Source organism: Manis pentadactyla, chromosome 4 (assembly GCF_030020395.1).
Source record: "Manis pentadactyla isolate mManPen7 chromosome 4, mManPen7.hap1, whole genome shotgun sequence".
Lineage (NCBI taxonomy): Eukaryota > Metazoa > Chordata > Mammalia > Pholidota > Manidae > Manis > Manis pentadactyla.
Genome location: NC_080022.1, coordinates 10,915,928 through 10,933,338, shown reverse-complemented (window position 1 = coordinate 10,933,338; position 17,411 = coordinate 10,915,928). Strand labels below are relative to the sequence as shown.

The 17,411-nt window shown below is 47.1% G+C and overlaps 1 protein-coding gene across 5 annotated transcripts in view; it reads right to left on the bottom strand.

Moving 5' to 3' along the window:
• The window catches only part of TMEM51 (transmembrane protein 51), a 50,922-nt gene extending 33,744 nt beyond the window's left edge, over positions 1 to 17,178 (bottom strand). For 3 of the 5 annotated variants that reach the window (XM_036914296.2, XM_036914298.2, XM_036914300.2), the window contains exon 1: positions 16,341 to 16,557. The gene's annotated coding sequence lies outside the window, so the exon portion shown is untranslated. Of the gene's footprint in view, positions 1 to 16,340; positions 16,558 to 17,048 lie in introns of those variants that run through there. The other 2 variants (XM_036914297.2, XM_036914299.2) reach the window with 1 other exon arrangement.
• Between the last annotated feature and the right edge of the window lie 233 nt (positions 17,179 to 17,411).

Below are 17,411 nucleotides of genomic sequence, written 5' to 3'. Positions count from 1 at the left end.
ATTTGGTAACCTTGGCCCAAATTCTCACATGTAACAGGCAGCAGGTGCCAAGTTGTAACTGTGTCCTATGGAAGGGGCTGGCCTCCACTTTGCCACAATCCCCACCACTCCCTGACGCCTCCTACTTGGCCAGACTCTCTCCTTAGCATCCCCTGCTGCCTCCTTTTAGACATATGCATTTGTAACCCCTGTCTACTTCTACATTCAGCTGGTCCCCAGACTTGTTTCTTCTCCCTTCCCAAAGCCTTTCTTTTCAGTGATTCTTCTGACCGCCATCCAGCTCCATCCTACTTCTCAGGCCTAGTTGATTGCAATAATTACTCTAAAGCCTTCTCAGCCTCTGAGCCCATCCACACCAACAGTCCAGCCACAGTCTATCAAAACTTCAAAAGAGCTCCTCACAGCCTATGGGACCAAGTCCAGCTCTCCAGAGCGTCTGGACTACCCCATCAACCTGACTCCCTATGTCAAGCTCCCTGAGCACCCACTTTGTGCAGGGCCTGGTACCAGGTACCAATGATACCAGGGGGGATAAAAATGTACTTTCCCCCAGGAGAAAAACCAGAGCAATGTCAAGCACACGTGCAAGAGAGGAAAAGAGTCCTGATGTCACAGCCCTGGCCGTGTGGGTCCGCCTCCCACCCTCTGCACACCACCCAGTCTCCCTGCCTTGGGATTCCCCTCCCCCTGCTAACCCTGAAGGCTTCATTCCCCTTCTCTGTGAGGCGTCCCTTCAGTACCAGCAACACGCAGCTTTTCTCTCCTCTAAGCTTTGTCACTGTGGGTCATGTGTATTATCTAACTGCCACCAGCCATTTAGAGATGTCATCAGTGTAATTTTCATTCCTACTTTATCTCTAAATTTGAAGTTAAGCAGGCAAGGCTTAATACTTGTGTTGTTCTTATCACTGCCTCTGGGCATTTTTACATTTCTCTGGGGTTCCTCTAACATGGGGCATGGAACAGTATACACCACAAAATCTTGACGAATTTGTGCTGACATCGTTTATTCATTCAACAAACATTCACTGAGCAACTACTGGCTGTTGGGCATTACGAACACAGGAGTGAACAAGACTTGTTCTTATGCAGCTTCTTCTCTACTGAGAGAGAAAAATAAGTGAAGGAATGGATTAACAAGAATTGTTTGGAAGAGAAGACAGAACAATATAAGAGTAAAGGCAGACATGGCCCTTTAGATAAGTTAATCAGGGAGGGCCTCTCAGAGAGGGTGGCATTTCAGTTGAGACTGATAAGGAAGGAGCACATCAGGATGAGAAGGTTGGGGGGAGTCCCAGGCAGAAGTGGCAGTGAGTGCCAAGGCCCTGAGGCAGAAATAACTCTGGAAGACTGGCAAGGCAGAGGGGTAGCAGGGAGACAGTCAGGAGGTTACTGCCCTGGGCAGGGTCAAAGCTGACAAATGGAGATGAACTTGTGATGGATCTGATTAGAGGGAGAAATGAGAAGGGGACAGATGATTTTAGCCTGAACAAGTAAGAGGACAGCAGGGCACTGTTATGGCCTGAATTTAAAATTCACATGTTGAAGCCCTCACCCATCAGTGTGATGGTATTTGGAGATGGGGCGTTGGGGAGCTAATTTGGTTGAGATGAAGTCACAAGGGTGGGGCCCATATGATGGGATTAGTGCCCTTATAAGAAGAAACACCAGAGAGCCTGCCTTCTCTTTCTCCACATACACACACTGAGGAAAGGCCATGCAAGGACATGGCAATTAGGTGGCTGTCTATAAGCCAGGAAGAGTGAGACCTCTCTAGAACCTGACTGTGCTGACCTTGATCTTGGACTTGCCAGTTTCTGGAACTTTGAGAGTTTCTGTTGTTTAAGCCATCTAATCTAGGGCTGGAAGTTGGAATGGTCTTGATGCCATAATTTTTATTTAGAGATGGAATTTGTGAAATTTGCCTGAAGAAGAAATAAATAACTGATATTTACATGAAACAGTGCCTGGAGTGTGAACGGAGAGAGACAGGAAAAGCAAGTCTAGTTTTTGAGATGTCAGGAAAAAATCTGTTTAAGAATATGGTCAGGGTGAGGCCCATATTCCTAAGAAGCAGAAGATCTGGGCTCATCTGAACTGTCACCCAGACATGTCTGGGCACACTTATTAACTACAGTAAGTACTGTAATATTTTACATGTCTGAAGTTTGGTAACTATGTCATTCAGTTCCCATAACCCTCCATGAAGAAAGTAGGCATTATGCCCATTTTGATAAGGAAAATAAATTTTTCAACATGGCCGACAGGGCTAACAGGAGGATCTCAGCCCACCCCCCTTGGGACCCTTCCAGGTTCTCCCGCCCTGCTTGCCGCGCATGCCAAACTGCCACATATACGAAAGTAGAAAAGTATAAATTGCTCCCCTTGCCTGTGCTCGGGGCTCAGAACTTTGGAGATCACTCTCCTCTGAGCCTGCCCGTGTGAAATAAACCTCCTACCACCCTCCAAGACCTCCGAGTGCTGCTTGGTTCTTCTGTCGGGTGATCCAGTCTAGGTTCCGTAACAATTTTACAGATGAGTAAACAGTATTAGATCATAAAGGGTAAGTCACTTGCCCAACATCACACAGCTAGTAAGTAGAGAACTGGAATTCCAACCCATGATTGCCTGACCCCAGAGCCCACTTTCTGTTCCATATGTCAGGACTTCTAAAGTTGGTTGGATGTCTGCATCAGTTAGAGAATGTATTAAAAATCCAGGTTCCTGGGTCCCACTGCTGGAGATTCAGCAGGCATGGCTGGGGCCTAGGAATCTCTGTTTTTAATAAGTTCCCTGAAGGGTTCTGACCCAGCTGACTGATGATCTGAGCAGAGGACTGCTTGCGTGGGCCACATGTGTGCCAGCCAGAAGGTGCTGGGGGACCCACAGCTGAGCCCCAAAACCACCCACAGTTCAGGGAAGTAGTTCCGTGGCAAAGAATGGGAACGGGGTTTCTTTCTGGGGTGAGGACTATGTTTTGGAACTAGATAGAGGTGGTGGCTGTACAACATTGTGAATGTACTAAATGCTACTGAATTATTCACTTTAAAATGTTTGCTTGTACGTTATGTAAGTTTTTGAAGCCTAACCACACATCTATGAGAGTTAGCATCTACAGAGACATCATGCTAAGGTGTCACAAGCTTAGTGTCATTTCATCCTCATCCCCTGCCCTGTGAAGACAGACTATCATTCCCCCCATTTGATAAATGTGGAATCCAGGGAGTCTGACTCCAGAATCCAATATGCCATTATGCCCAGAAGACAGTTATTTCTTGGTGTGGAAGACTGACACCAGACATCAGCCAGAGCACCCCTGGGTCTACGCTGAAAAGCAGTCTCTCAATTACTTGTCTTTACTCTGCCCTGAAGCAGAGGGCAGGGGGAGGAGAGAGGGTGTGGAGACTGGCTTCTCAGGGGTCCACAATCCCAGGCCTTCTGAGGTAAAGCCCCAAGGGCTACCAAAAATGGTTAGTTTGGATTTGGAGTGAGTTTATCAGAGTGGAAATACTTGAAGTGAGTTTATCAAGAGTGGAAATACTTGGAGTGAGTTTATCAGAGTGGAAATATTTTAAAAATAATCATTGTGATAATAACGGCATCTAAAAGTTTACTGAGCATCTATGTGCTAAGTACTTCTTACACTTAGCTCATTAAATCCTCACAAAATCCTAAAACTGTTCTCCCCATTTACAGAAGTTCAGCAATTGCCAAATGACTGAAGTCATGAGAGCCAGCACTTGAATTTACATCTGTTACTTTCATCTCCATAGGGAATTAAGAAATGGTAAATATTCAAATTTGTAAACTCTATCTTTTCTAAAATTAAAAATTGGACCAATTTTGTAATCTTTTTACATTAATAAATTAGAATCATCTTTCTATGTCTGAGCTAGGCTGGAGGGTATAAAGATCTAGAAATTCTAGAACAAAGCTGGAATGGATAAAGGGGCAGACACAGAGTTAAGGCTAAACAGCCTCCCCTCACAAAGTCCTTCAAGCTCAAAGTGAATAGCTCTGCATTTATTAGGTCAAATCTCATGGAACTGCCTCTTCAATGGGTCATCTGTAAAGGGGGGGGGCCAGTGCCCGTTATATCCTAGGCTGTGGTGGGGATTACCTGAGGTGGTGCATGTCAAGCTCCTGGCTCTGTGAAGCGGCACACAGCAGGTGCTCAACAAGAGTCCATTCCCACCCGACCTCCCCAACCTGAATCAGCAGCACAAAACTTTCTAAGTTTGGCCAGTTTATATAAACTACACTCACCATACAAACCCAGACGTCCCACTCCTATGCATCTGCCCAAGAGAAATGAAAAACGTGTGTTCACACTAAAACCTGCCCATGAATGTTCTAGCAGCTTTAGTCATAATCACCCCAAACTAGAAACAATTCAAATATCCTTCAACAAGTAAAAGGAAAATCAAATTGTGGTGCAAGTATATAATAGAATAAACACAATCCAGAGGAATCTCAAAGGCATTATGCTAAGAGAGGCCAGACTCAAAAGGCTTCATACTGTCTGGTTCTATTTTTGTGACACACTGGAAACAGCAAAAATGATCAGGACAGCAAACATTACTGCTCGCTGAGAACCAGGGGCAGGAGAGAGGCTGACGACAAAGAGGCTGATGAAACTCTTCTGCATCTTGACTGTGGTGGTGGTTACACCACTGCATGTGTTTGTCAAACCTCGTAGAACTACATGAAAAAGGGTGATTTTTACTGTGTGCCAATTAAATATGTGTGTGTGTGTAAAACATAATTCTGGGAGGGTGACAGCTTAGGCAGCTATAACAAAATACCACAGACTGGGTGGCTTAAAAACCAGACATTTATTTCTCACAGTTTTGGAGGCTGAAAGTCCAAGATCCGAATGCCAGCAGATTTGGTGAGGGCCCACTTCCTGGCTTGTAGACGGCTACCTTCTCGCTGTGTCCTCACGTGGCCTTCCCTAAGGGGTGATCTCTCTATCTTAAGGGCACTAATCCTACTGTAGCAGTTTCACTTTCATGACCTAATCTGAACCTAAACAGCTCCCAAAGGCCCTGCCTCCTAACACCATAACACTGGGGGGTAAGCGTGTCCATCTGGGGAATTCAGCCTGTAACAGTCATTTTCCCAGTTGCAGGTGACCTGCTGTGGTTTCGCTTTGCTCCATCTCAGCTTCCTAAGTCTAGGAATGGAGGCCCAGAAGCCCAATGATGTGCAAAGAAACTGTCAAAGAACCGCCTGGAACAGTGGCTAACATTTATTTGCAGAGCTCTGCATGTCTCACAAGGCGCCTTACCTAGGAATCACCTTGGAGTGTCCACAACAATACTAGGAGGTTTTAAAAAAACATTTTCTCTGGTTAAAAGCAATGCTTGTTTATTAAACAAAAATTAACAAATCTAGATTAGAGAAAGAAAATTAGAATCACCTGTTATTCTACCATCCATAACTACTGATAATACCTATGACGGTGTTCAGACTTTCCTGTGTATTTGTAAACAAATATACTTTCATTTTACAAAAATGAGATCTTACTACAATATGGCTTTGCAACCTCACTTTTTAAGAATTTGATACATGAAGAACAATTTTGCACATCATCAGTGTTTGCCTAAACCATAATTTTTAGTGGCTGAAGAATATTCCAGTATATGAAGACCCATGGTTTATATAACCAGTCCTCTATTGCTGGACAAAGAGTTCATTTCTTATTTTATTGCTATTATAAAAAAATAATAGTGTTGAAAATAACTCCTCACACAATCATGTTTCCTCTGAATAAATTACTGGTATTGAAACTGCTGCCTTTTTAAAAGCTTTTTTAAACCTTTTGACGTGCATTTCCAGAAAGTCCTGTCACTTTATACTCCCATGAGCTCATGAAAGGACCACCTACTAACATTAACATTCCTTTTATAACTAACAATTATAAAACTTTTCAAAACATTTAAAATTTCCTATGAGAAAGACAATTTTGTTTCAATTGGCATTGTCTCTAATATGATGAGGTTGAATATCATTTCGTTTTTTTTTTTCATATGCTTATTAGCCAATAGCATTTCTTCTTTATCCTCTCTCTCGACTAAGGCATGCAGCCTTTCCTTACTGATGGGGAGAAAAAGCTCTTGTGTGTGTTCAGAAAACAGCCTCTCATCTGCCAAACATGTGTTGCAAATATTCCTCCAGTTTATCATTTGTTGCATCAAAGTTTTTTTAATTTTAGAAGCCTAGCCTATCAATCATCTTCAATAACTTCTTTTCTAATTTTACTTTCCAAAAAGGGGCTGTAGCAAACTTTACCGTGGAGAAATCTTGCAGACCCCACTTTAATCAAATGATCAAGGCTAACATCGCCACCAGGAAGTCACATTGCTGTCCTGTAAATCCCGACATGACACGGTGGGGACACTTCACCCCTGTAGTATTCTTTCCTAAACCCCAGGCCTGTCTAATCATGAGAAGTCATAAGACAAACCCAAAGTGAGGGACATTCTACAAAATAGTGGCCAGTACTCTTCAAAACTCTCAAGGTCACAAAATTCAAGGAAACAGGGAGAAACTCTCACAGACCAGTAGAAATGACTAAATGCAATGTGGTGTCTTGGAATGGATCCTGGAGTAGAAACATAATGGGAAAAGTGGTGAAATCCAAATAAAGTTTATTATTTAGTTAGTAGCAATATGCATTTCTTAGTTTTGATATGTACACTATGGTTATCTAAGATGTTAGCATCAGGTGAAGCTGAGTGAAGGGCATACAGAAACAATCATTTTTGCAACTTTTTAATAAATCTAAAATTGCTCCAAAATAAAAAAGTGCTTTTTTTTTTTTTTTAGGAGTTTTGGTTAGGACAGAGAATGGTCTAGGCAGAAAAAGCAGAAGGAATAGAAAGAGAAAAACCATCAAAGTTCATGGCTATGGGTGGCGTCTAGGAGGGAGGTGGACATGGGATGTGGTTCCTGGGTCCTGTGACCCCTGCATTGGGTAGGGCGAGGGGTTGGGGCAGCAGAATGGGTCTCAGTAAACTGAGTCTGAACTCTAAAGAGTCCAGCCTTTAGAGCTTTGAAAGCTAAGGAGCTTAGCCTAGACTTGATCCCGCGGGCAGTGGGGAGGTGGCACAGATTCTAGCTGGGCGCCTGATACAGTTATTGGTCTGTTATTTCACTTGTCTGTTTCCCAGTTTACTGACTCTTCCCTCCACCCAAAAAGGTGTAAGCTCCCTGAGAGTAGGGACTGTGTCTCTCTTACAGCCCACTTCTTCCTAAAACCCAGAAAAACACCTGGCTTATAGAAAGAACTCAGTGAATACTGGTTGAATGAATGAGTTTTGCTTCCAAAATGACTTTTTTTTTTTTTTTTTTTTTATTTTTTTTATTGAAGGGTAGTTGACAACAGTACTGCATTACATTAGTTTGAGGTGTACAACACAGCGACTCAACATTTATATACATGATATTTCTAGGTACCAGGTATCACCCTACCAAGCTGTTACAGTATCTTGACTATATTCCTTATGCTATACATTACATCCTGGTTACTTATTTATTTTACAATTGGAAGTTTGTTTATATATATATATATATATATATATATAGTGAGGGCATCTCTCATATTTATTGATCAAATAGTTGTTAACCACAACAAATCTCTGTATAGGGGGGTCAATACTCAATGCACAATCATTAATCCACCCCAAGCCCAATTTTCGTCAGTCTCCAATCTTCTGATGCATAACGAACAAATTCTTACATGGAGAACAAATTCTTACATAGTGAATAAGTTACATGGTGAACAGTGCAAGGGCAGTCATCACAGAAACTTTCGGTTTTGTTAATGCATTATGAACTATAAACAGTTCAAATATGAATATTCATTTGATTTTTAAACCTGATTTATATGTGGAAACCACATTTCTCTATTATTATTATTTTTAATAAAATGCTGAAATGGTAGGTAGATACGAGATAAAGGTAGAAAACAGAGTTTAGTGTTGTAAGAGAGCAAATGTAGATGATCAGGTGTGTGCCTGTAGACTATGTGTTAATCCAAGCTAGACAAGGGCAATAAAACATCCACATATGCAGAAGATTTCTCTCAGAACACGAGGGGGGGGGTTCTAAGCCTCACCTCTGCTGCTCCCCATTTTCTCACCAGATGGCCTACTGCGACTGTGCCTGTCTTAGGTTGTTCCTCCCTTGAGGAATCTTACCCGTCTCTGGCTAACCAGTCATCTTCCGGGGCCATACAGGGAAATGTTAAGTTGGTAAGTGAGAGAGAAGCCTTATCATTTGAAAAGGTTAGCTTTTTACTTCTTTGCATATTTATGCTCTGTGGCTTCTATGCCCAGCATTTGTCTTGAGATGTCTTTACCACTTGGAAGAATTATGATACTTGGTAAATTCGACATGTGGCACGAGTTCTATTTAAAGGTTGTGATTGGGTAGGAAGAAGAAAAGCTACAGAAGTAGCAGACGGAAGAAAACATGGGAAGATTGATTATTTCTTTGACATATCTTCTTGTAGAGTAACTTCAGCATGGATAGGTTTTAAACGACTAATTAAATTGTGCACACACATTAACATAATAGGAATATAGTTACCTAACCAAACCAAAATGACTTCTAAGAAGAAATTATAGAAAAGGTTTTGCCCAGTCGTGCCCTCCACACCTACTGTTAGCCTGTGTGAACTAAGCTTTCACACTCTGGACCTTTGCCCAGGCTGCAGCCTCTGCCTGGAACACACTCTTCTGCTATTGGCCTGCTGCTCCCCGTCAGGTTTTAGCTTAGACTTCACTCTTTCTGAAAACTGGTCTGACTCTCCAAGTTTGGATTAAACCTCCTCATGCTCCTGGGCGGATGCCCCACTGGTCAGCTGTCGTGAGAGGGCCCCTTCAGGCCGTCTCCCCTGGGACGGTCAGCCCCTCCGGGGGTGGCAGCGGCCCTCTCTAGTTCACCCCTGGCTCATGACTGGCATGCAGTACGTTTGTTTAAAGTGACAGCCTGTGGCAGCCAAAGATGTCTTCCCCCGTATAGTGGCACTTGCATCTCTTGCTATTTGAAAACAGCAATTATCCAAAGGCAACTCCAATACATAATTGCTCCCCTCCAAACTGCAGTTGATGAAGATGTAATATTTGGGGTCTGAAAGTGTGCGTGTTTTGTTTTGTATCACATCCTCCTCCATGTGTCAGCCATGCCCATATCCTAACTGATACAAGCCCGGCCAGGGTGGGGTGGGGGAAATGCAGGTAAGGTAAGTAAACAATGGTAAGGTAAGTAAATACCCCTTCTCTCTCCGCTCCTCCCCTCTCCCCACTCCCTCTTCCCCACCCCCATCCCCTCTCTCTTTCCATCTGTCTATCAGACCAAAGGTGTGTTCACCAAGAATTCACCAGGAATTCGAGCCACTTGCTTCTACATCTTGAATCGAAAAATAGCAGAACCTTCTAGAGACATCCAGAATTGTACATTTGAAACCACAGTCTTAAAAAAATGAACTCGCCCACCACAGTGAGTTCTCATCCTGGATATGCCAGTGTTTGCTAGGTAACCTTGGGCCAACTGCCTTCAGGACACTTCCATTAATGAAGCTCTGGGGACGTTAAAAAAAAAAAAAGAAGTACCGAAATGGGATTACTAACCCTGTGACGTGTTTTAAATGCTGGCAATTCAACCATTACTGTTTTGTGTACTGTGGCAATATTAACTGGACCGTTCGCCTAATAACTACAGGCTTTATAAGAAACATTCATTCCTAGGACACATGACAGTGTAGCTCATAGGGGACTCAGGCTGCACGGTGACCATGCATTTTATAGCTCTGTCTAATACTGAATTTAGTGCCTCATCGGGAGTGGTTATCAGAGGTCTACATTTGGAGACTCTCATCAATGTGAGGCCTGAGAGCCCACCCACCCTGCACAGACCCTGGCCTGTTTTCTGGCCTGTTTCTTCTTCTAAGAACTGAGGTGGTTAGACCAGCAGAGGCAGCCCTGTTTACTTTTATTTTTAAAGCAGCAGAATTCTTTTAAAGGTTATGTTTCACACCTCTGACATGTCAAAGATTTGTAAGAAGTCTCCTTCCTGCTGGCCCGGCCTCGCAGCCCTCAGCCATGTCCCTTCAAACCTGAGTTGCTTCTGGGACTTGTCCAAGGAATCCCAAGTTTCCCAGGATCACAGTATATCAATCAGTGGACTGTTACGTTATACACAAAAATTAACTCCAAATGGATTAAAGACTTGAATGTAAGACCTGAAACCATGAAACTCCTAGAAGAAAACATAGGCAGTAAGTTCCTTGATATCGGTCATAGTGATTTTTCTTTGGATCTGACCCCAAAGGCAAGTGAAATAAAAGCAAAAATTAACAAATGGACCACATCAAACTACAAAGCTCCTGCACCATGAAGGAAATCACCAAGAAAACAAAAAGGCAGCCTCCTGAACGGGAGAAGATATTTGCAAGTCATATATCTGATAAGGGATTAATAACCAAAATATACAGAAAACTCATATAAATCAATAATTTTTAAAAATTGAATTAAAAAATGGGGAGAGGATCTGAATAGACATCTTCCCAAAGAAGACATACAGATGGCCAATAAGTACATGAGAAGATGCTCCACATCACTAATCATCAGGGAAATGCAAATCAAAACGCCAATGAGCTATCGCCTCACCCCTGTTAGAATGGCTAGCTAGTATCAAAAAGACAAGAAATAACAAGTGTTGGCGAGGGTGTAGAGAAAAAGGAACCTGTGTACACTAGGCCGCAACCATTACGAGAAACACTATCGAGGTTCCTCAAAAAATGAAAAATAAAGCTAGCCTATGATCCAGCAATTCCATTACTGGGTTTTTATTGGAAGAAAATGAAACACTAATACAAAAAGATACATACACCCCTATGTTCACTGAAGCATCATTTACAATAGCCAAGATAAAAAACCTAAGGGCCCATCAATGGATGAATGGATAAAGAAGATTATATATATATATAGTGATATTATATATTATGGAATATTACTCAGCCATAAAAAAGAATGAAATCTTACTATCCGTGACAACACGATGGACTCTGAGGGGGTTATGCTCATGAAATAAATAAGACAGAGAAAGACAAATATCATGATTTCATTTATATGTGGAATCTAAAAAACAAAAATAAACAAACCCAGACTCACAGATGCACAGAACAAAGAGGATGGGAGTTATAGGGGGAGAGAACAGGGGATTAAGAATAAAATTCCAATTATAAAATACATAAATCAGGGAGATAGCATGGGGAATATAATCAATAACACTGCATTAACTTTATAAGATGACAGATGGTAAGGAGACTTCTTGGGCTGTTTTGCCATGTGTACAAATGTCAAATCGCTGTGTTGTGTACCTGAAACTAACATAATATTATATGTCAATCACACCTCAATTAAAAAAAAGCCAGAGAACCAGAGCCCACTGCCCAAGGCTCTTACCAGACATTTGGAAATATATTTATCTGGTGACTCAGCTGGTACCTATATATGGATAACTGAGATTAAAGTTTTACTAAAGAATAATTCTCATGACAGGAGATGCACTTTGTTTTCTAGTCTACTTTCTTCTATTTCATATAAAAAAAAACAGTGGAAAACCACTTAACTGATTTTAAAACCCACTAATAAGTCACTGTCCACAGTCTGTAAATATTAACCTAGGGAACCTCCGAGACTGCTTCTAGTACCAACAATTTATATGGCATTAACAAATGTGTTATATTAACAAATGTGGCCATTAACAAAGCTGTGATCCTCTTACAGGATGAAAGACGCCCCAAGAGCCTGTCCCAAAGTTGGAGTGACCAACTTGGGTCATCTGAGTAGGTAACAGATTCTGGGTTCATCGTTCCATTGAAACGTCTTCTCTCCAAGACGTAGAGCTTAGAGACAAGCAAGCCAAATACTGATTTTCCTGGGGATCTGCACTTGCCACCAGATACCTGCTCCCATGAAGCTCTGGGGCAAGGGCTGATAATGGTGGGCTGGAAGCACTTGGCTGGGTTAAAACCAACACAGCAAAAAATCAGAAGAAACGAAGCTTTCTCCCTCCCTCCTTTCATCTTTGGCTCACACCCATCCCACCTAGATGGCTGACCTCCTCCACTTCTAAGAGGCTCACTGACGATCGGTTTTTGCTTTGATGTTGTAAATATAGCCCTTTTCTAAACAGGCACCGTGATGCAGAGAAAGGGCCTCCTGAAGTCCCACGGTGGGGAATAATTTGCATAGTGTTACAGGATTTGGGGCACTGGAGTGTTCTGATGGGCCAACCCAGATAGCTGGCCTCCTGAGTACCTTCTAGCCAACAGACGGTAGAAGCCCATGAGACCAGCAGGGCAAAACCGTTGTGGAAACTTGTCATACAGGGAAAATACATGTTATGATAATGAACTAAAAAATCAGGATATGAAATATCAGAGCAAGCAAGCAAGCAAGCAAAAAATCTCAATAAACCCCACAATAACAACTGTGGCTGCCAGCACACTGGGATGCTTCCTTCTAGGTTTCTACAATGAACCTCTGCTCCTTCTTTATTCAGGGGGAGAAAACAAGTTCAAAAGCCTGCCCATCCAGAGGTGCATTATAAAGCATGGTTCAGGGAGTGGCAAGTCAGTTTAATCATGACTTTACTCTCTGGCGTTAATGCCAGGTGGAAAAGATAGGACCCGAAAAGGTCAAGATATATACTCCTTGATGTGCCCCCTCGTCTTCCAGGGCCCTCGGCATTTACTCCTTCGGGACATGTCACTGAGGATGCCTCCAAAATACCTGCCCGTGGGGAGTGTAGAGAGGAAGGGGCTCCTGAGAGGAGAGGACTCTGGTTCTTAATTTTTTTTTTAAACCATTCTCACAATCATTCAAGACAGAATGGGAAATCTGGGTTCTAGCCCTAGGTCTGAGCTCAGGCAAACTTCCTCCCTTCCCTGGGCCTCAGTTTCCCCACTTGTAAAACAAGCAGTATGGACTTTCTAATGGCCAAGGTTCCTTCTGGCTCCACTATTTTAAGAGTGAAAGGGACGAGCATTCAGGTCAAAGGGCTGCTAGTCTGTTAAATCTAGGGCACAAGAGAATGAGGAGACTTGGCTGCTTAGCCCTAGTAACAACACTGCATAGAAGGCAGGCGGTCCCAGATGTCTTGAGATGCAGGTTCGGGCTCAGGGGAGGGAGGAGTTGAGAATCAGCTTGAGGCCTCAGCAAGGGGGAGAGCTCAGCAGGGACCCTCAGAGCCACCTCTGGCCAGTGTGTGGCATTCTGGGAGGGGCGGGGCAGTCTGGCCTGACTCTGGAAAATACAAAGTTACCTGTTTCTGTGGGGAGTCAGAGCTCCTGGGAAGGGCAGTGCTGCATGAAGGGCCCAGTCTGGGAGGTGGGAGAAAGAAATGCCGCCAGGCGGGGCTGGGCCACCTATCTGGGCTGGAGAGGAGCAAGACTATGCAGTAGCTGACAAGAGAGAGACATTGAGAAATCACCAAACCTGGACCAACCTGGGGCCTCAAACAAGTCTCTGACCTGAATGTGCCCAGGCCTCCCAGGATAATGCTGAGGATGCTGCAGGGGCAGGAGGCTGGGATCCAGTCCCACTTCTGCTGCGCAGCGTGCCCTTGGGTAAGTCCCTTCCCCTTCTCTGAGTTTCATTTGTCAAATGAGAGTGGTCCCTGCCACCACAGGCCCTCCAGTGGCAGGTGAAAGACTGTGTGTGGTCCACCTCCAAGCAAGGGGAGACTGGTAACACAAGGGTACTCTTACTGCTGTCAATTGCAGGAAGGACTCCTCCAAGTTTCAGAGCAGACACAACAAAAGTGAAAGCAAAAGCCAGCAGTCAGACGCAGACAGATCCCATTCCCTTCAGCACATCCCCAGTCAGAAGGCATCTGAGCTTCTGGAAGATTTCCCACACTTAGGGAGAAAACCCTTCCCAGTCTCTGGAATTCCACCTGCATTTGGAGTTGGGGGAAGAGAAGCAAAGAGCCAAAGCCCCTCACACTCCAGCCTCTTCCAGCCCAAGAGCTCTCAGGGGTTTACTGCCAGCCGCTCAGAGGGAGGGATGAGAACACTTACCAGAGCCATGGCCCACTGAACAGGAGCCCCAGAAGGGGCAGGCTGCTCAGCGCCAATGTCAACAGGAGCCATGCTGTTGGCTCTTCCTCCAGCATTGCCATTCCTCACACAGAGAAACTTTTGGGCCTGCGACTTCTGGAGCTAGAAAGCCCAGGCACTTGCCCCCTCTCTCTGGCAGAAGACAGGCCGGCAGTTAGGGCTCACAGCAAATCCACAAATCTCACCCTGGACCAGTGGTTTTGTGTTAGGACCACATGTTAACCTCTGCTTCCTGTGAGACACTCCAATGCAGCCCCCCTTTTCATTCCCATTGCCCCCAGCCTGTGGGCCAGCCTTCTCTCCTCTAGTAGCCTCCCCCAAACTCCCATCCAACTTCCAGGCAACCAGAATTTCTTCCTTTTGTTATCAATAGGATCAAATGACTTCCCTGCCTAAAAGAACTCGAGTGGAATTTGTGTCTTTCTTCATCACCTATTGGGAGCCCCTAGAACAGGACCTGGACCACTCAGGCACTCAGACAACATCTGTTAAAGGGTTCCACGATGGGCTATATGATAAAGTCCCACCTGCAAGGAACTGGCCCTCTTACCCAGTCCAGCACATTCTAGACCTTCCACTCCCTTCACTTTCTCCAGCTCCCACAAACCCACCCGCCACTACCTGAGTAGCATCCCCTCCCACAGAAACCCCCAGACCTTTACACCTCCATACCTTTTGCCTGTGCTGTCCCGTCGTCCCCCCGCCCCAGACACCAATACACTGGTTAATATTCCAGCATTCTTTTCTTAGCAGGACCTCTTGGCCTGAGTTATTTTCTTTCTTTTGCTGTCCCCAACGCCCTCAACACAACTCCCTACACAGAGTACCTGCTATGTGCTAGGCACTTCCCCCGAGGTGGAGGTCCTGCAGCCAGGGAGTGTTGGGGCCTGACTAAATCACCACCTCTCTGGGACTCTTGTCATTTACTATTCTCTAGGCTGAGCGCTCCGGGAGGCCCCTTGGCCCTGTACTATTGCTGGGGCAGGCCAGCCCTGCCTGATGCCACCGAGGCCCTAGTCATCCAACCTCTGCCAGCTCAGGACATCCTGAGGATGCACCCCAGCCTCCTCCTCTTCCTCTCTCTTCTGCCTTTTCTCAAAGTTCCAGGCGGTACCTCTGGCAACCTGGGGAGGGAAATATTTGGAGGAAAGGGGGTTCCCTCCCAATTCCCTGTGGCCCTATCAACTTAGATCGAGATCCTGTGTGACAAGTCTCCAAGCGTGCAAGTGTCCGCAGGTCCCAGAGCCAAGGGCTCTGAAGCCATCCACCTAGAAGTCACCCTGGAAGCACTCGCGCAAAACCAAAGCCAGAAGCCAGCCCTGGAGGGCAATCCCTCCCCAGCCTCGCGTCCAGGTTGGCTCCGGACCCGCCCACCCCGCGCCCACCGCACCTAGGTTCCCAGCGCCAGGACCACCAACCCAGCTGGGTAGGGCCGGCTCGGGCCTCAAGTGCTCCCGCGAGCGTTGCACAGGTACCGAACGGCTGCCACCGGCCAGGGGGGGCCCTAGAGGGGTTGGGGGAGGCTCAGGAACTTCCAGGTCCCCCCAGCCCTCGGTTAGGAAAGATTTCTGTCTATAAATGACCATCCTCTTAATCAGACTTGGTGCTCCCGGATACACAACTCCCGTCAGGGAACAGACTAGAAATCTGATCTGGATTTTGAGTACTTGCTACGTGCTAGGCATGAGCGCTCCACCTCCCCCAGGAAGTTATCCCCGTTTTACAGTAAAGAAACTGAGTTTCACCCCACTCTACCCCAGCTCAATTCCCCACCCTTTTGCTTCTGGTACGTAAAAACAAAGACACACGAATCTACACCTAAATTTATATTTGCCGAAGGGAATAAGGGATGGGTGGGGGCGGGGGGGGAGGGGCTCATGCTGGCCGAGCCAGAGCGGTTTCCGGGCACCTACTGGGAAGTTCTACTCTAAGTCGAGGCCAAGGGTTCAAAACCCCGCAGGCGGATCGCACCTGTCCCCGCCAACAGCTAGCTGGCCCGGCGCGATGCACGGGAGGCGGGGGTGTCCCGTACTGGCGGGGTGAGGCTCCAGAGGGTGCGGGTGCTGAGTCCTCCCGGCGGCCGACCTGGGGCAGGAAGTCCTGGGACGGACGGACCGACAGACCCAGACAGCCCTCGACTCCCCCGCCCCCACGGCCCCACCGGGAGCCGACAGTCCCTCCGCGGGGCGCGGCGGCGCAGACTCACCGGGGCGGCGGAGGGTCCGGCTTGGTCTTGGACGGCCGGCCGGGTAATGGGGGCTCCACGACCCCGGCCGCGCGGACTGCTTCCTCCAGCGCTTGTGACCCGGGGCTGGGGGCACGGGAAAGTCTCCACCGAGGGAGGCGGTGGCGGAGTGAGCGAACCGCCCGGCCCGGGACCGGGATGGCATGTAGGAAGCGCGGCCTCGGAGCGCCGGCGTGCGGGAGGGAGGACGGCGAGGGGCGGAGCGCGGCGCCGGCCCCGGGAGGACACGGGCTCCGAGAGGCACCGCCCACCAGCCGACCCTCCCTCTCGGCCCTCGGCGCCACCCCGTGGCCCGGGGCGCGGGATCCGAGCTGCGGAGGGCGGGCACCCGCTCGCTCGCGTCGCCTGATCGGAGTGCGCGGTGGGGACGCTGGGCCCTAGCGCTCCCCAGTCCCCCGCCCCACGGAGGTGGCCTCGTTCGGGTCTGGGAGGGAACCGAGCCCTGGACCCCTCCCCACCCCCTCCGCCAGGGCCGAGGTATTGAAAGTGGGGGTTCGGGGGCTGCGGGGGTGCTGAGGCTTAATGGGGGAGGTGTCCCGGGCCGAGAGTCCCGGGTATTTATGGGTTAAGTGGAACTGGGTGACTCCACGCCTTCTCACCCCAGGCGTGAGAGTAGTGGCTTAGCACTCCTGAGCCAACCGCGGCCCCTTCACCTGGCCGGGCACTCACCTGGCCGCCCGGTGCACTGGCCTCTCTCCACTTCCTGGGGAGGCCGCCGCCTCCCTCTCCACCCTTGGGCGCACTCGGGGCGCTGGGGCCCGCCTGCACCGCCCAGGGCTGGTGCCCTGCTTGGTGACTGGTGGGCGGAGGTAGGAAAGGAGGAAGCGAGATTTTAAAAAGCGAGTCAGTTCTTGCTCTTGACCCAGCCCCACACCTCCTGCCGGGTCTCCTGCGCACCCTCCGGTTCGCACGGCCGGGCCTCCGCTGGGGTGGAGCCCATTCCGGGTGCCCTCGCCCACGCAAAGGGATGGGGGCGCCCTGGCCCTAGAGTCTCTCCTGCTGGGGGCCCATTCCCAGATTTGCGGAGAACTT